Source organism: Callithrix jacchus, chromosome 1 (genome assembly GCF_049354715.1).
Source record: "Callithrix jacchus isolate 240 chromosome 1, calJac240_pri, whole genome shotgun sequence".
NCBI lineage: Eukaryota > Metazoa > Chordata > Mammalia > Primates > Cebidae > Callithrix > Callithrix jacchus.
In genome coordinates, this window is record NC_133502.1 from 164,395,713 (window position 1) to 164,410,306 (window position 14,594).

Genomic DNA, 14,594 nt, shown 5'->3' on the forward strand with positions numbered 1-14,594 from the left:
GACCCAGTGACTGGATTCTAACAAGATTTAGAGTAGAGGCTGCATATGGAACAAGCCTCACTGGAACCAGGACCTGTAATGAGCTTTTTTTCTTCATGATAGCTCTTATGAGCCATCTCATTTCCTTCTCCATTCTTAGTTATCTGCTGAATTCCCAAGATGTGGAGAAGAAAGCATTATCACTGGCTTGAAAGATCTCAGGGTCTAGGATGGAAGACAAGAATGGAAGAGATAAATACAACAAAAGACATACATGTGGCACCAAGGAGGAACAGAGAAGGGTCAGGAGGAATCCAACAAGGCTCTCCAATAGAGATGACCCCTGAAAATAGGAACTACATGAGCAAAGGCACAAAAGCTTGAAGCGGCATGGTGGATTTCACAGCCTGATGAATTCAAGCAGGTGCCTATGAAAAGAGGACCCAGTCAGAGGTGGGACGTGGTAAGACAGAAAAAAGGGATAGAGTAATCACCTCTACCCCACCATTTGTAATCACCTCTACCCCACCATTTGAAATCACCTCTACCCCACCATTTGAGATGTTCTGACAACTTTCACTATCTGATCCAGTTCTGAGTATTTTGCTTTGCCAGTTCTACCCATTCTACTGTATTTATGAACTTGCTATATGACCACAGATTCTCCTCAATTCAATTTACAGTCCAGTTCCCTACACCATTAATGAAGGAACTAAGTAATTGTTGTCAGAACAGAAAACCGACTTGAATTAGCCTAGGCAAAAAGAGAAAGTCGTTTGTTTTTATCTTACACAACTGAGGATAGGAGTTGAACTGGGATAACTGTAAAAACTGTTTTTTCATGAAGCCACTATCAGCTTTCAGTATTAAATCTTGCCTGATTTAACACCAAGGAAAGAAAAGAGAATTTCTTTTCCTCCCAGTTTCAGGTTTGTTTGTTTGTTTGTTTGTTTTTAAGGCACAGTCAAGAGTCCTGGTTGGTTCAGCTTAAGTTACATACTCACCCTCTAAACCAAATGCTTGCTGAGTGAGATTCTGGTTTTAGTCCAAATTGTTTTGGGTACCCAACTTTGGAGGATTCGCTGTGTTCCATAACATTTCCCCTAGACGGAGGGGAGGGGAGGGGAGGGGAGGGGAGGGGAGGGGAGGGGAGGGGGAGGGGAGGGGAGGGGAGGGGAGGGGAGGGGAGGGGAGGGGAGGGGAGGGGAGGGGAGGGGAGGGGAGGGGAGGGGAGGGGAGGGGAGGGGAGGGGAGGGGAGGGGAGGGGAGGGGAGGGGAGGGGAGGGGAGGGGAGGGGAGGGGAGGGGAGGGGAGGGGAGGGGAGAGTTGAAGCAGAGGAGAAATGGTTGAATGCTGCTTAAAGAAGAAAGGAGAACAGCAGACGTGGACACTGTTACAGTTGACCTGACCTAGGAAACCATCCTATCCTGTGTCACTACACTGTCCCTTCCAATTCTCATTAACAGTTATCATTTCTCTTTACTTTTTTTTTTGAGACGGAGTTTCGCTCTTGTTACCCAGGCTGGAGTGCAATGGCGCGATCTCAGCTCACCGCAATGTCCGCCTCCTGGGTTCAGGCAATTTTCCTGCCTCAGCCTCCCGAGCAGCTGGGATTACAGGCACGCACCACCGTGCCCAGCTAATTTTTTGTAATTTTAGTAGAGACGGGGTTTCACCATGTTGACCAAGATGGTCTCTATCTGTTGACCAAGATGGTCTCTATCTGTTGACCTCGTGATCCATCCGCCTCGGCCTCCCAAAGTGCTGGGTTCTCTTTACTTTTCTTATAGTGTGATCTGTGCCTCACAGACTTTAAACCCTGGACATCATCAACATTTACAATCATGAATATTTACCTTGAAACGGAGTCTAAATATAGCTACTAATCTGGAATTCTAGAAGAAAAAAGACTTTAGAATGTGCAAAAGGGATGTCAGAAGCCCATGCAAATGTTAATATCGTGGGTCCTCACAGAACCTGTTGCTGAGGCTCAGAAACTTTACTAAGTCTAATTAGCATATATCAGTGACTGTGCCCCACAATGAATGAAGAGAAGACAACCACAACTGTGGATGGGGAAGCACAAAGGGACATTCCTTGGAGGCAGGCACAGACATAGAAAGAGAGGAAGAAACCACTTGCAAAAGTAGAAGCATCTGATCCCTTTAGTGGAAAAGTAAATAAACCTAGACCCTCCAGGAAGGCTCTTAGAGTATCACTATGGGTCCAGGACACTGCTACTCTCACTGCAAGACTGAACACTCAGAGAAATTAGGCTCTTGGATCCAGAAGAAGCACCTGGAGCATCTCTTTTTCCAGATCATAGCATCTGTGGTGGCTCTGATGATACTCCCCCATACATAGCAGAGAATGTATGTCAGGGAAGCCTTCTCTATAGGGCAACACAGGGTCAGACTGGCTTATACTTGAGTTCAGATCAGGTTTTTGTAGTCAGGTGGGTGTGTGTAGATATTTTTAAGCTACAAGACTCAGTGTCACCAAAAAAGCCAAACAGCTAGCCTTTCTTCTAGCTTCCAGAAGACACGTCAGTGTACAGGTTTGAGTGAGGAGTATGTTCCCTTGGCCATCATCCCGGGCCCCTCTATGGCTCTGCCAGGGTTGGGATGCGTGGGAGGACACAGCTCATTGTGGCAAACCTCAGCTCCCGGCATGTCTGGCTCTGGCAACCACCAAAGGTTAAAATAATTTTAATAAAGTCTTAATGAACAGCTCAAAGCCTCAGAGTTATTCCTGGGTCAATGGAGTTTAAGGCAAAATTCTGGCATCATTCCATTTTGTTAGAACCATTTGCCATCATGGTTCATGCTATCCACTCATCTATGAAATATTTGCAGAGCACTAAAATGAGTATTTATAGTAAGTATACCAAGGCTCACCATGTACTAAGAACTGTGCTAAGCACTTTGCTGACATTATTTCATTTAGTCTTCCAAATAAAGCTATGAGGGGGCTATTATTATTACTTCTATTTTACAGATGAACAAACTGAGGCTTAGTAAAGTGAAGTAATTCTTCAACAGTTATCTGAAGAATAAATGCCAGCGAAGAGATTAAAATCCAAATCTAAACAACTCCTTTTCAGGGAAAGGGCTTAGGAAATACAAATAAAATAATAATAAGAAGAAAATCTAGCCAACTCTAAGTCTGTGTGTTGTTACTGCTATGTATGTAATACAAAGTCCTCACATGTGAGTCAGGTCCCATGTAAATTATGGGAACATAGAGATAAATAAAATAATATTTCTATCCTCAGCCTTCTTATAGTCTAATAACATAAACAAATAAGTAAATAATTACAATACAGTAGCATATGAACAATGTCCTATGCAAACCTTGGGAGGCTATGAAAATACCGAGGAAAGGCGATTAATCTGGTTTACAAGATCAGAGAAGATTTCCTGCCAGGGGTGATTCAGAATGGGGTTTAGAAGAATGGGTAGGATTTAGTCATTTGGACAAAGCAAGAACGGAGTGATCAAGACATGAAGAATCAAGAATTTGATATAGTTAGGAGACTTCTGAGTAGCGCAGTAATGCTCAGATTTACATTAAGCAACAGGAAACCAGCAAAGGGGAGATCTGATAGCTGCATATTCAAAAGCTCACTCTAGAAGCACCTTGGGCCTTGGGTTGGCAGTGGAGATTCAAGGGCTGGAACCCCAGTGAAGAGCTGGGCAGGCATGTGGACTGTCTCTTTTGGCATTGATGGGCACATTGTCTGAGAACTGGCGCACATGGCCATTTGTTTTTTATCTGTTCCTTTGGCACCTTAGAGGTCCTAACTAGTCTCCTGTAGGTCCCTTCAAAGCTATTCAGGCATGGAAACTGAAAAAAATATCCTAAACTTTGTGATTTTTTTGTGGTTGCAGCTGATTAAAACCACATTTGACAAAGCGTAAGGAAGAAAATACCCTGTACTTGACAGCAGCAGTCAGAAGGGACATGAACGATTAGGTGCGGTCCTCCGCATTACAATATCCAGTACTGATCCAGAAACTGGCCTGCTGGAATTCCTTCTGATGCTGGACTATAAGGAAAGATCATCATGAGTCACAGAAAGCCTCTACCTCAACCCCTTCCCATTCTGTTGGGATGGTTAAGCAGTCCATATGTTTTGGTGAGCCGATGTCTTTCTTCTCCCATAACTGGTATGAGTGCGGCAAAGTTTCACATCCTGCTTTGTCTCCAATAGGGGAAGAAATATAGTAAATCACTCTGTAGATTTAAAAAGGGCTGTTGTGATTGATTTAAAGGAAAAGAAAATTTAAGGAACAGTGCAGTTCATAGTTGGTCAAAGAAAACAACAAGAAAGTTTGCAGATTTGGGTAACAGACCTAGGGCGATATTGAGGAAAGTGGTACAGATGATAGGCGATAGTATTCACAAAGAAAATAATGAGAGAAACTAAGAGGTACTGCCTGTCTGTAGATGAGGATTACATTGATTTTCTTATTCCTCATAGTAGTACTGTGAGGGAAATATCATTAAACTCCTTTATGGGGAGAAACACTAAGAGGCATTGAATTGTTAGTTCGAAAAACATGTAGCTGTTAAATAATGCAAGTCGGATTTGAACTCAGGTCTGTTAGACTCCTGACCCCTTGTTTCTGAACCTACCACATAAGTGAATGAAGTATATTTTTGTGGTTGATTAATCAGAAGTAGACCCTACAAGTTGATTAGTCTGATTTTAATACTTTAGTACTGTTCTAATTGTGGAAGGAGAATTTTAGACCTTACTCTGTAGCTCAACTACGTAAAAAAGAAATATCATTAGGAGATTCACTCAACAAGGAAGTCAAATCATACTTCCAAAGACACTTTACTCAAAAACCATAAAAAACAGCCTAAGTATGATCCATCTCATCTTTTGAAAAAGTGTGATAAAGATAAAAAATGTCATATTGTCCTGAGTTTAAATTCTATCTCTTTCATTTTCAAGCTGAGTGATCTTGATCATGTTACATTTTGTTTTCCCACTTAACTCAGTTATTTTATCTATAAAATTAAGATATTTTATACTTTGCAAGTCAGTCATCAGAATTAAGTGGTATAATCGTATTACAATGAAATGCCTAGCATAGGGTCTGGCATACAGTAGGTAGTCAATAAATTCCTTGTGACTTTAAAGGTTGTTAACAGGATTAAATGATGATTATGTTATTGCAATTCTATTTACACTATTTCCACTGCTACTATAATTATTTCTGTGTCTAAAGTCATTTTCCTCAAATAAAGAAATTCTGTTACTTACTTCTAATGAAAATTGAATATCTAACTCTTTCTTTGATTCTTCCCTCCCCCCACACTCCTTTGGCATTTTTCCATGGAAACAGAAGGAGACTGCTGAAAAAGCAACACACACACACGCGTGCACACGCGCGCACACACACACACACACACACATGCTTCACAGCCAAAATGGTGGAATGCATCTGCCAAAAATCCACAACTTTATGCCAGGGGCAAACATATGACTTTATTTTTCCCCACCAGAATGGACTTGTGCTGTCACAGCAAAAATTGATCTTCTGTTTGTGGGAAATTATACACAGTTTATTCTTGTCTGTGCTGGGGGAAAATTCAAGTCCAAATCCTTGCTTGAAAATTTTGGCAAATGCTTCCTTCTTTATATTTGGGGACTTTTTTGCCCACAAATGTTTATTGAACAACTACTGTATGTCAGTCATGGGTCTAATCATCAGACATATAAATGAGGAGAAGCATACCTAACCCTTATCTTTGCAAAGCTTATGGCTCAGGGAGATTGGTGGGGGGATAAATACGAATCAAATACTCATTTAAATACATGATTAGAATGAGAAGCACAAGTAGGACTTAAATAGATGAAGAGAGAGGGAAGAATGTCTTCATCATAGTAACGAAAGCTAATCTATTCTCTTTCCTACTGAGAAGAAATGCTATAAATTATAGAGAATAAAAGGTTGACAAACTAAGGAGAAGTAATATGAGTTAGAAAGGGAGTGGAGCTCTGATGTATGACCTGGGAGCCCATCCCAACATAGTCATTTATAGCTTAATACAATCTCTCTGAACTTCTGTTTTCCAATCTCTGAAATAAAAATCATCCCGAGTCCCCAAATCACTTATACGTACGTATATAAATCTTCTCATTCTATCTACACAGCTCTCCGCATCTCTGCTGCTTTGTTAACTCCTATACAACAGTAAGGTTTTCTTCTAAATGCCTCTTCCTCCAGAAAGTTTTCTTGGACCTTCCCAGACTAAGGTAGATCCTTCTGCTATATACCCTGATAGCACCATGAACTTTTCCTTCTTGTACTTACTACACCGATAATAAAACATTTTTTCATGTATGTAATTGTTTAATGTCTGTCTTTCCCACTAAGCATTATGAAGACAAGGATCTTGGCTGCCTTGTTCATCAGTGTACTCCCAGTTTCAGGCATAAGTTTGGGCCTCAATAAATATGTCTGGAGTGAACACTGAGTAAAGCCCTTAACACATGCCTGGCACAGGAAAGACCAGTAAATGGATCTTCCCGCTATTGTTACATTGCTTGACATCAGTAGTACAGAATCATTTAGCATAATAAAAATCTCTGTCAATAATAATAAAGGCTAAACTATGACTTATGTTCACGATGATGGCTTCCTTTTCTCTTGACACTCTCAACTTTTCTACCTTAATCAGGCTCTCAGGTGCAAACAGTACCTGAACTTCTGCCTTTTTTTGAAGAGGCAGGGTGGGCAGGGATGGAGTTCACTCTGTTGCCCAGGCTGGAGTGCAAAAGTGAGATCTCGGGTAACTGCACACTCCGCCTCCCCAGTCCAAGTGTTTCTCCTGTCTCAGCCTCCCAAGTAGCTGGGATTACAGGTGTCAACCACCATGCCCGGCTAATTTTTGTATTTTTAGTACAGAAAGGGTTTCATCATTTTGGCCTTCCAAAGTGCTGGGATTACAGGCATGAGCCACTGCCTGCCTGGCCACTTCAGCCTTTTTTACTCTATTATCTTGTCTCTCTTTACTGCCCAATCCTTCTTCCCTCTGAGTAGAACTTGAATTTCCTGGAGGCAGAAACGACCCTATTTGTTCCAATACTCCAAGTGCTTGGCTCAGTAAACTTGTGACAGGGAGTGTGAGTTACCCAAACTCACCAGTAATTATAAACTACTATGCCTCTGCACTTGCCTAACATGTTACAGCTTCCAAACGCTCACTTAATCCTCACATTATGACCATTTTGTTGATAAAGGAACTGAGGTCCACTGATGAAAGTAAAGTGCCCAAATCAAGTCTCACTGCAAATGATTTAAACCAGGAATCTTTAACCTAAATGCCCTGGAGGACCAGGCAGGTACTCGGGTGAATGCAGTGTTCTGGATGATGCTGTGGAGGTGGGAGGGAAGATGGAATCAGAGGACCCACATTCGAAGACAACTGGTTGCTGTCAGTCGCTGGCAGGCCATGTTGCCAGATACTCATTTTTTTAAAATGAGAAATCTTGATTTTTATGTGAATCTTACCACTTTCCAATGTTGGCGTCTGACAGAAATTCTTTTAAAGTACATTGCAGTGTCCAAACAAAACAGCCACGGTCTGAACTCAGCCCCTGGGCCACCAGTTTACAAGCTCCTACTTAAATTTTAGAATCTTCAAAAATAGTTCATATTGCCTTTCACAGTGGGGAGAATCTCGGAGCTGGGTGACCCTGAGACTCAGTGGTCACTCCTAGGTGTAGGCCCCTGACTAGCAAAATGATAGAGAATATAGTAGACATTTAAATGTGCTGACCTGCCAAAATTGGAAGCATGTTGCACCCACTCTTAATTTTTAAAAATTGTTCAAGTCCATGAAATGCAGATGTCTGGAAACCAGTGGTTTAGCACAAACCCCTGGTTTTATGTGAAAAAAGACAAGATCCAAGGATGTTCATAGGAGGAACCAAGCATCAAGTCCAGGAGCACTCACCTCCTGTGTGAGGCATCTTGTCTTTCACAGATCTCAGCATCTTCAAGAATATTTACCTTCTGGGCCAGGCACAGTGGCTCATGCCCATGGTCCCAGCACATTGGGAGCCCAAGGTAGAAAGACCACTTGAGCTCAGAGACAAGCCCAGGAAGCATAGAAAAACCCCATTCCTACTAAAAATATAAAATTAGCCAGGTGTGATGGCACACACCTGTATTCCCAGCTACCCGGGACGGTGGGATGGGAGATTCACTTGACCCTGGAAGATTGAGAATGCAGTGAACCAAGCCTGTGCCACTACACTCCAGCCTGGGTGACAGAGTGAGATGCTATCTCTGAAACAAAAATGGTTATTTATCTCCTGTATGTCATCTCCTTCAGGGAAGGCGCCTTTGCCAGTTGACATCACTTGAGCAGGTGTGGCAGAGGCTTTACAGCACTTGTATCCTGGGCTCCTTCTTCATCCCCTCCTGTGAAGCCCTGCTTGGATGCTCAAAACTGTACTATGTTAAATTAAATCAAGTGTAGGCTTCAGGATATCTCTGTATTTTAGTCCTTGTGTGCAAAATGTTGACTAGCTGAAAGCCTGACATAGGAGCAGCTGATTTAAGAGTAGCTGAAAACCTGATTTAGGAGTAGCTGACTTAGGAGGTGCTCTAAGTCTGACCCAGGAGTAGCTGATTTAGAAGTAACCAAAAGCTCCTACTGACTTAGGAGTAGCTGAAAGAGTGACTTAGGAGTAGCTGACTTAGGAGTAGCTCAAAGCCTGACTTGTCACAAGTGGCTGAGTCTCGGTCAATCCCAGAAGCCAAGCCCTAGTCAATGGCAAGTGGTCAACTGATTCAAACAAGGCAAAATGCCAAGTGGTCACCAATTCAGCTGTCTCTGTACCTCACTTCCATTGAACATCTATAGTGATCTATCCTGCAGCCCCCTAATTTTTTTGAACTTGTTGCCTGAACACTACCTGAACTGAACACATGCCTGGCACGTGCCTGTTTCTAGAATTGTGACTAAAAGCCAATTAAAATCTTTAAACAAAACTTGTTTTAATTTTGTTTTTGGCAACTGGTAGCCCACATCTTTTACAAGACCTCCTCAAATCCCCTAAGTTAAAATGATGTTGGCTTTGTTTTGTTTTGTGTTTTGTTTTTTGAGACGGAGTTTCGCTCTTGTTGCCCAGGCTGGAGTGCGATGGCGGGATCTCGGCTCATGGCAACCTCTGCCTCCCAGCAACTCTTCTGCCTCAGCCTCCGGAGTAGATGAGATGACAAGCATGTGCCATCATGCCCAGCTAATTTTGTATTTTTGGTAGAGACGGGGTTTCTCCATGTTGGTCAGGCTGGTCTGAAACTCCCGAACTCAGGTGATCTGCCCGCCTCTGCCTCCCAAAGTGCTGGGATTAAAGCATGAGCCGCCCTTCCCGGTGACAACTTTTTTTCTTTTGCTGTACTCCTACAAGGTATATCTGCCCCTCTGTTATAACTTGAGCCTTGTGGTAGTTATTTTTTACTAACCTGTTTCCACAGAAAGATTGTGAGCCAGTGGTGGGCACAGCCCATGTGCTCTTTAACTCTGCCTTCCTTCCACAGGCATGAGCTCAGCACCTTTAAGTTACTTTAAAATACCTACAGAAGCACCTGCTTTTTAAGGGCCTTATTTAGAACTGGCACATAGTGTGTGCTTAATAATGTCTTTTGATTGCTGCTCCCTTTCAAAATCTAACACAATTCCCTGAATGTATTAGGCACTCACTAGAATTTTCTGAATGAATGAATGGGAAAACACAGCCACTGTCAGGCTAAACACAGAACGCTTTTTTAAGAAACTCCAGGGAACTTCGAGAGAGTTATAATCTCAGTCCAAATGCCCTTATCATAAAGTTTGAATGGGTGTTTGGTGCCAAGTGGCCTCTTGACAGTCGTCGGAGGGTAGAGCAGGGACTAAGGAGAGGTGGCCTCAGAAGGTCTTCAGCCCCAGGTTGCAAGTCCCTGGCACAGCCCTTGTGGTCTTGAGAGGGCGCGCCTCACTTGCCCATGCCCCCATCCCAGCCTGTCTGAGGTTGGCTTGCTGCTGGCCCCTGTCTTTGTTTGTTAGGCAGCATAACAATACACCACTGACTAGGTGGCTTGAACACTGGAAATTTATTTTCTCACAAATCTGGGGGCTAAAAATCCAAGATCACAACATGTGAGACCTTGTCCCCCTTCTCTCTGTGTCCTCACATGGTCATTCCTCAGTTTTCTTTCTTTTTTCTTTTTTCTTTTTTTTTTAAGACAGAGTTTAGCTCTTGTTACCCAGGCTGGAGTGCAATGGCATGATCTCGGCTCACCGCAACCTCCACTTCCTGGGTTCAGGCAATTCTCCTGCCTCAGCCTCCTGAGTAGCTGGGATTGCAGGCACGTGCCACCATGCCCAGCTAATTTTTTTTTTTATTTTTAGTAGAGACGGGGTTTCACCATGTTGACAAGGATGGTCTCGATCTCTTGACCTCGTGATCCACCCACCTCGGCCTCCCAAAGTGCTGGGATTACAGGCTTGAGCCACCATGCCCGGCCATCCCTGAGTTTTCATTCCACATGTGCCCTCATCTCCTCTTCTTATAAAAACACCAGTCATGTAGAATTAGAAACCCCCAACAATTTAGCTTAGTGACCTCATTAAAGGCCATATTTCCAAATATATAGCCCATTCTGAAGTGTTGGGGTGGGGAGAATGTAGGTCTTCAATATATAAATTTGGGGGGGTCAAATTCAGCACATATCAGCCCTCCCACCCCAACAAGCACCATGGCTAACAACTTACTTTGATCTCTTTGAGATGGTTTCTACCTTGGGACATTTGCAATTGTAATAAAACCATTAAGAGTGTCCATAAAAAGCCAGTGAAAGTGAACTTTTATGCAACTCAATAGTCCTTGCCCCCACAAGAGATAACACAATCCCTCTTCTTGTCATCCACCTAGGACATGACCCTTTTGCACGTCATATCCTACCTAGAGCATCAGGCAAAGAAAATTTAGCATGGACTACACATCCTCTGGTTATGATATATGATTATTTGTAAGGCGAACAGACAAGAAAAGGGGAGAAAGACCCAGAATCATTTATGTTACCCATAAAACACAGTTACAGACAGTACCTAGGTTTAAGTGCCCATAAATTCCTGTAAAAATGACTTATATTATAACGATTCCGGAAGTAACTAACTAAAGGATGACCGAATATTTAATTCACTGGTGGAGGTTGTCTGTGGATTCTGGAAGGTTGGAAGAGAAAGAATTCTTTACTGAGATCCTCTTCAACTTAGATAACTACTAACTATGCTGAAAATCAAACAACAACAACAAAATCCTGCTTTTTTAAAAGTATAAGAACAGAATAGGGGACATTGTGAAGTTGAAGATGTATAGCTCTGTGCAGTTCAGAATATTCCAGAAACGTGCTGGCATGCTTTCTTAGGACATGCATTATAACTTGAGTTATTCAAGTAGTTCTTGGAATCTTCCCTGTCTTTCCTAACACTGGAATCACCGCCTCAGCTTTGGTGAGCCTGCCACATTTTGGCAGGAAAGACGGAATGAATTAGGAAGAGAGTAAGTGTAGTTTGAGACAAGAAGAATGGGAAAAAGCAGAACGTATTTGTTGGGTCAAGAAGATATGCCCTTGGAAGGATCAAATCATGCAGGCTGCTTTTCTTACAACTTTGTTTTGAAAATCTTTAAGTTTTTGAGCTACTCTGAGCAATTTTCTAAAATGTTTTTATTTTATGTTTTACCAGTTCTTTCTTGTGTTTAAAACTGCCTACTGACTTCATACATTTCAGCCTAAAAGTTAAATTTCAGACTTTATGTGCCCCTTTGAAAATTTATTTTGCTTTTATAGTATATTTTCATAATTGTTGTTATCTCTTTTTCTTTGAAAGTATAAATCTTTATAAGCATATATATGTACATGTGTATAAATATAATTGTATTATGTAATATAATATATATTAAATGTATAAGTTATAAATTTAAATGTATTTAATTTAAGCTGTCTTGTTATCTCATATGCTTGGGATTGTCACCTATTCTGTTTGCTGTCCTTTATAGCGGATTATTTCCACACATGACTTTTAATATTCTTATTGACCTCGTTCTATACAGAGGTTTTTTCTGTGTGTCCAGGCAGGGGGAAAATTCTAACAGTGGAGCTCAGAGTACAGGGGCCAAGCCTAGTTCTGCTCAAAATTTCCAGCAATGATTTAAAGAAGGATAATTCATAACATTTAACTGTTCTGAAATGAAGATTGAATAGCAGGCCTGGGGCATGAGGGTATTTCTGGAGGTGTGTGGGTATTTTTTAAGTTCTAAGATTTTATCTCGTTGCAAGAATGGGACCCAACCAAGGGGGAAGACAAGATGCCATCCTTGGAAATCGTACAGGGGACAGTTTTTCCAGGGCGGTCTGCTATTGGGGTATGAGTGGTTGGCTGCCATCTCCATGCCGGATAGCCACTGGTTTTTTAATTGGCATCTCCCTTGGTTCATCTCATTCTTCTTAGTTGAGTAGGTTTTAACTGGGTAACCCTTCTGCTAGGAGTCCCAATTATTTTCCACTAGGGGATGGGGGAGAGTTAACATTTCTGGTCCTACGGGCCCTTTCTGGCCAGGGAGGCGTTGCTGCAGGTGACCCTGGGATGCCCTTGCCACCCGTGGTCAGATTTTGTTTTATATCTGCAAATAAACAGTTGGTTTGGAAGGGAAAAAAAGAAGCCAACATAGTTAGTACATTGAACTAAAGTTAAGGTCCTAGAAGATTCAGTGTGTCAAGTATAATAAGACATGGGAAAACTAGATACCATGCTCCAGTGATGAAAAGCCACCTACCATTGACGGAACTGGCCAACTTCCCTTCCCTCTTTGGCATTTGGCAGATAGTTACCTTCCAGGTCTATCCTTCACTTTTTAAAAATAAATAGGTTAGACGGTACAAGAACGGATTTCCTACACGCATAAACTAAAGTTGGCCCTTCGCTTTAAAATCGTTAACTGCCGCTAGTTCTTCCGGTCTAATTATCAGTGTCATTTCTTGGGGACAGTCTTCCCTCTTCACTTTTCTCAAGACTGGAATGAATACCCTTCCTCTATGTCCCCATGGTATACTAGACTTTCCTCCATCATGAAGTTCATTACAGCACTGATGCTTTCTATCTCTCCCACAATTCAGTAAAATTCTTTTTTTTTTTTTTTTTTTGAGACGGAGTTTCGCTCTTGTTACCCAGGCTGGAGTGCAATGGAGCGATCAGCTCACCACAACCTCCGCCTCCTGGGTTCAGGCAATTCTCCCGCCTCAGCCTCCTGAGTAGCTGGGACTACAGGCACGCACCACCATGCCCAGCTAATTTTTTGTATTTTTAGTAGAGACGGGGTTTCACCATGTTGACCAGGATGGTCTTGATCTGTTGACCTCGTGAGCCACCCGCCTAGTCCTCTCAAAGTGCTGAGATTACAGGCATGAGCCACCATGCCCAACCAATTCAGTAAAATTCTTAAGGACAAAGATTACATTGTTTAAAATAATGATTTTTAAAATAGTCATAATATTGGACACTCACTATATGCCAGAAAGCTGCACTAAGTTTTTCACATATATTTTATCTTTCATAACCTACAACAAACTTACAAAGTCACACATTTTTATCTCTGCATTAAAAATGATGAAAAGATTCAGTTGATAACTAGCAGAGCTGGGATCCAAATCAAGATCTGTCTCCAAAACTTGTATTCTTAATAATGCATTATATTTATATTTATATATGTGCATGTGTTTCCAAATCATATCTATTCCAAATCATATTCACTAAATATTCATTTTATACCATGCTAGAGGCACTGGGGTGGTATAAAATGAATATTTAGTGAATCAAATCATGTGAGCTTTCAGGTGCTAAAATTTAAAAAAGAAAAAGGAATGGAAGGAGGAAATATGACGTTCTGATTACATATTGTCACATGTGAAACTACCCTAAGTCTTAAAAAACAGCACATCTATTATAGCTCATAATTTTGTAGGTCAAATATTTGAGCAGTTTAGCTGGGCAACTCCTCAACTCCATGTAGCACCACCTGGGGTCACCCAGTAGTATTCAGCTGATGGCTGGGCTGGTCAAGGAAGTTACCTTGGTGGGGAAGTCTGAAAGACTGAGTTCATTCAGATCCCTTTCTTTCTCTTTCCATTAAGTCTCAAGGCGCTTCTCTGTGGTCTCTCCTGCAGGCTAGTCATATTTTCTACATGGCAGTTCAGGACTCAAGGTGAAATCTATTGGGCTTCTTCAAGCCTAGGCTTGGAATGGGCACAGCATCACTTGATTCTAGGGGTGGAAGAATTTGTAGCCATCTTTATTTTACTACCTATGGTGAATTAAATGACAGAGGAGAGTTGTGCAGTAAGAAAAGGCCTTTGAATTGAGGGTCCTCAGTGCTTCTCTCTGGGCTATATCAGGTCCCTCATTGTATTTTCTCACAGCACTCTGATCTTTTCTTCAACTGTCTTCATCATAGGGTGTGTAATATGTTCCACTTGACGTTACTTGATTAGAGTCTGTTTTCGTCTCTGGACTGTTAGCTCCAAGAGGGCAGGGAATATTTCCGTTCTGTA

General features: G+C 41.9%; 1 long non-coding RNA gene across 1 annotated transcript in view; it reads right to left on the minus strand.

Annotated features, from left to right (window-relative positions):
- Window positions 1-13,522, minus strand: part of LOC144579497 (uncharacterized) — a 229,532-nt gene extending 216,010 nt beyond the window's left edge. The window contains exon 1 of the long non-coding RNA XR_013527189.1: window positions 12,824-13,522. This is a non-coding gene — a long non-coding RNA (uncharacterized LOC144579497). The remainder of the gene's footprint in view (window positions 1-12,823) is intronic.
- Window positions 13,523-14,594: the final 1,072 nt, after the last annotated feature.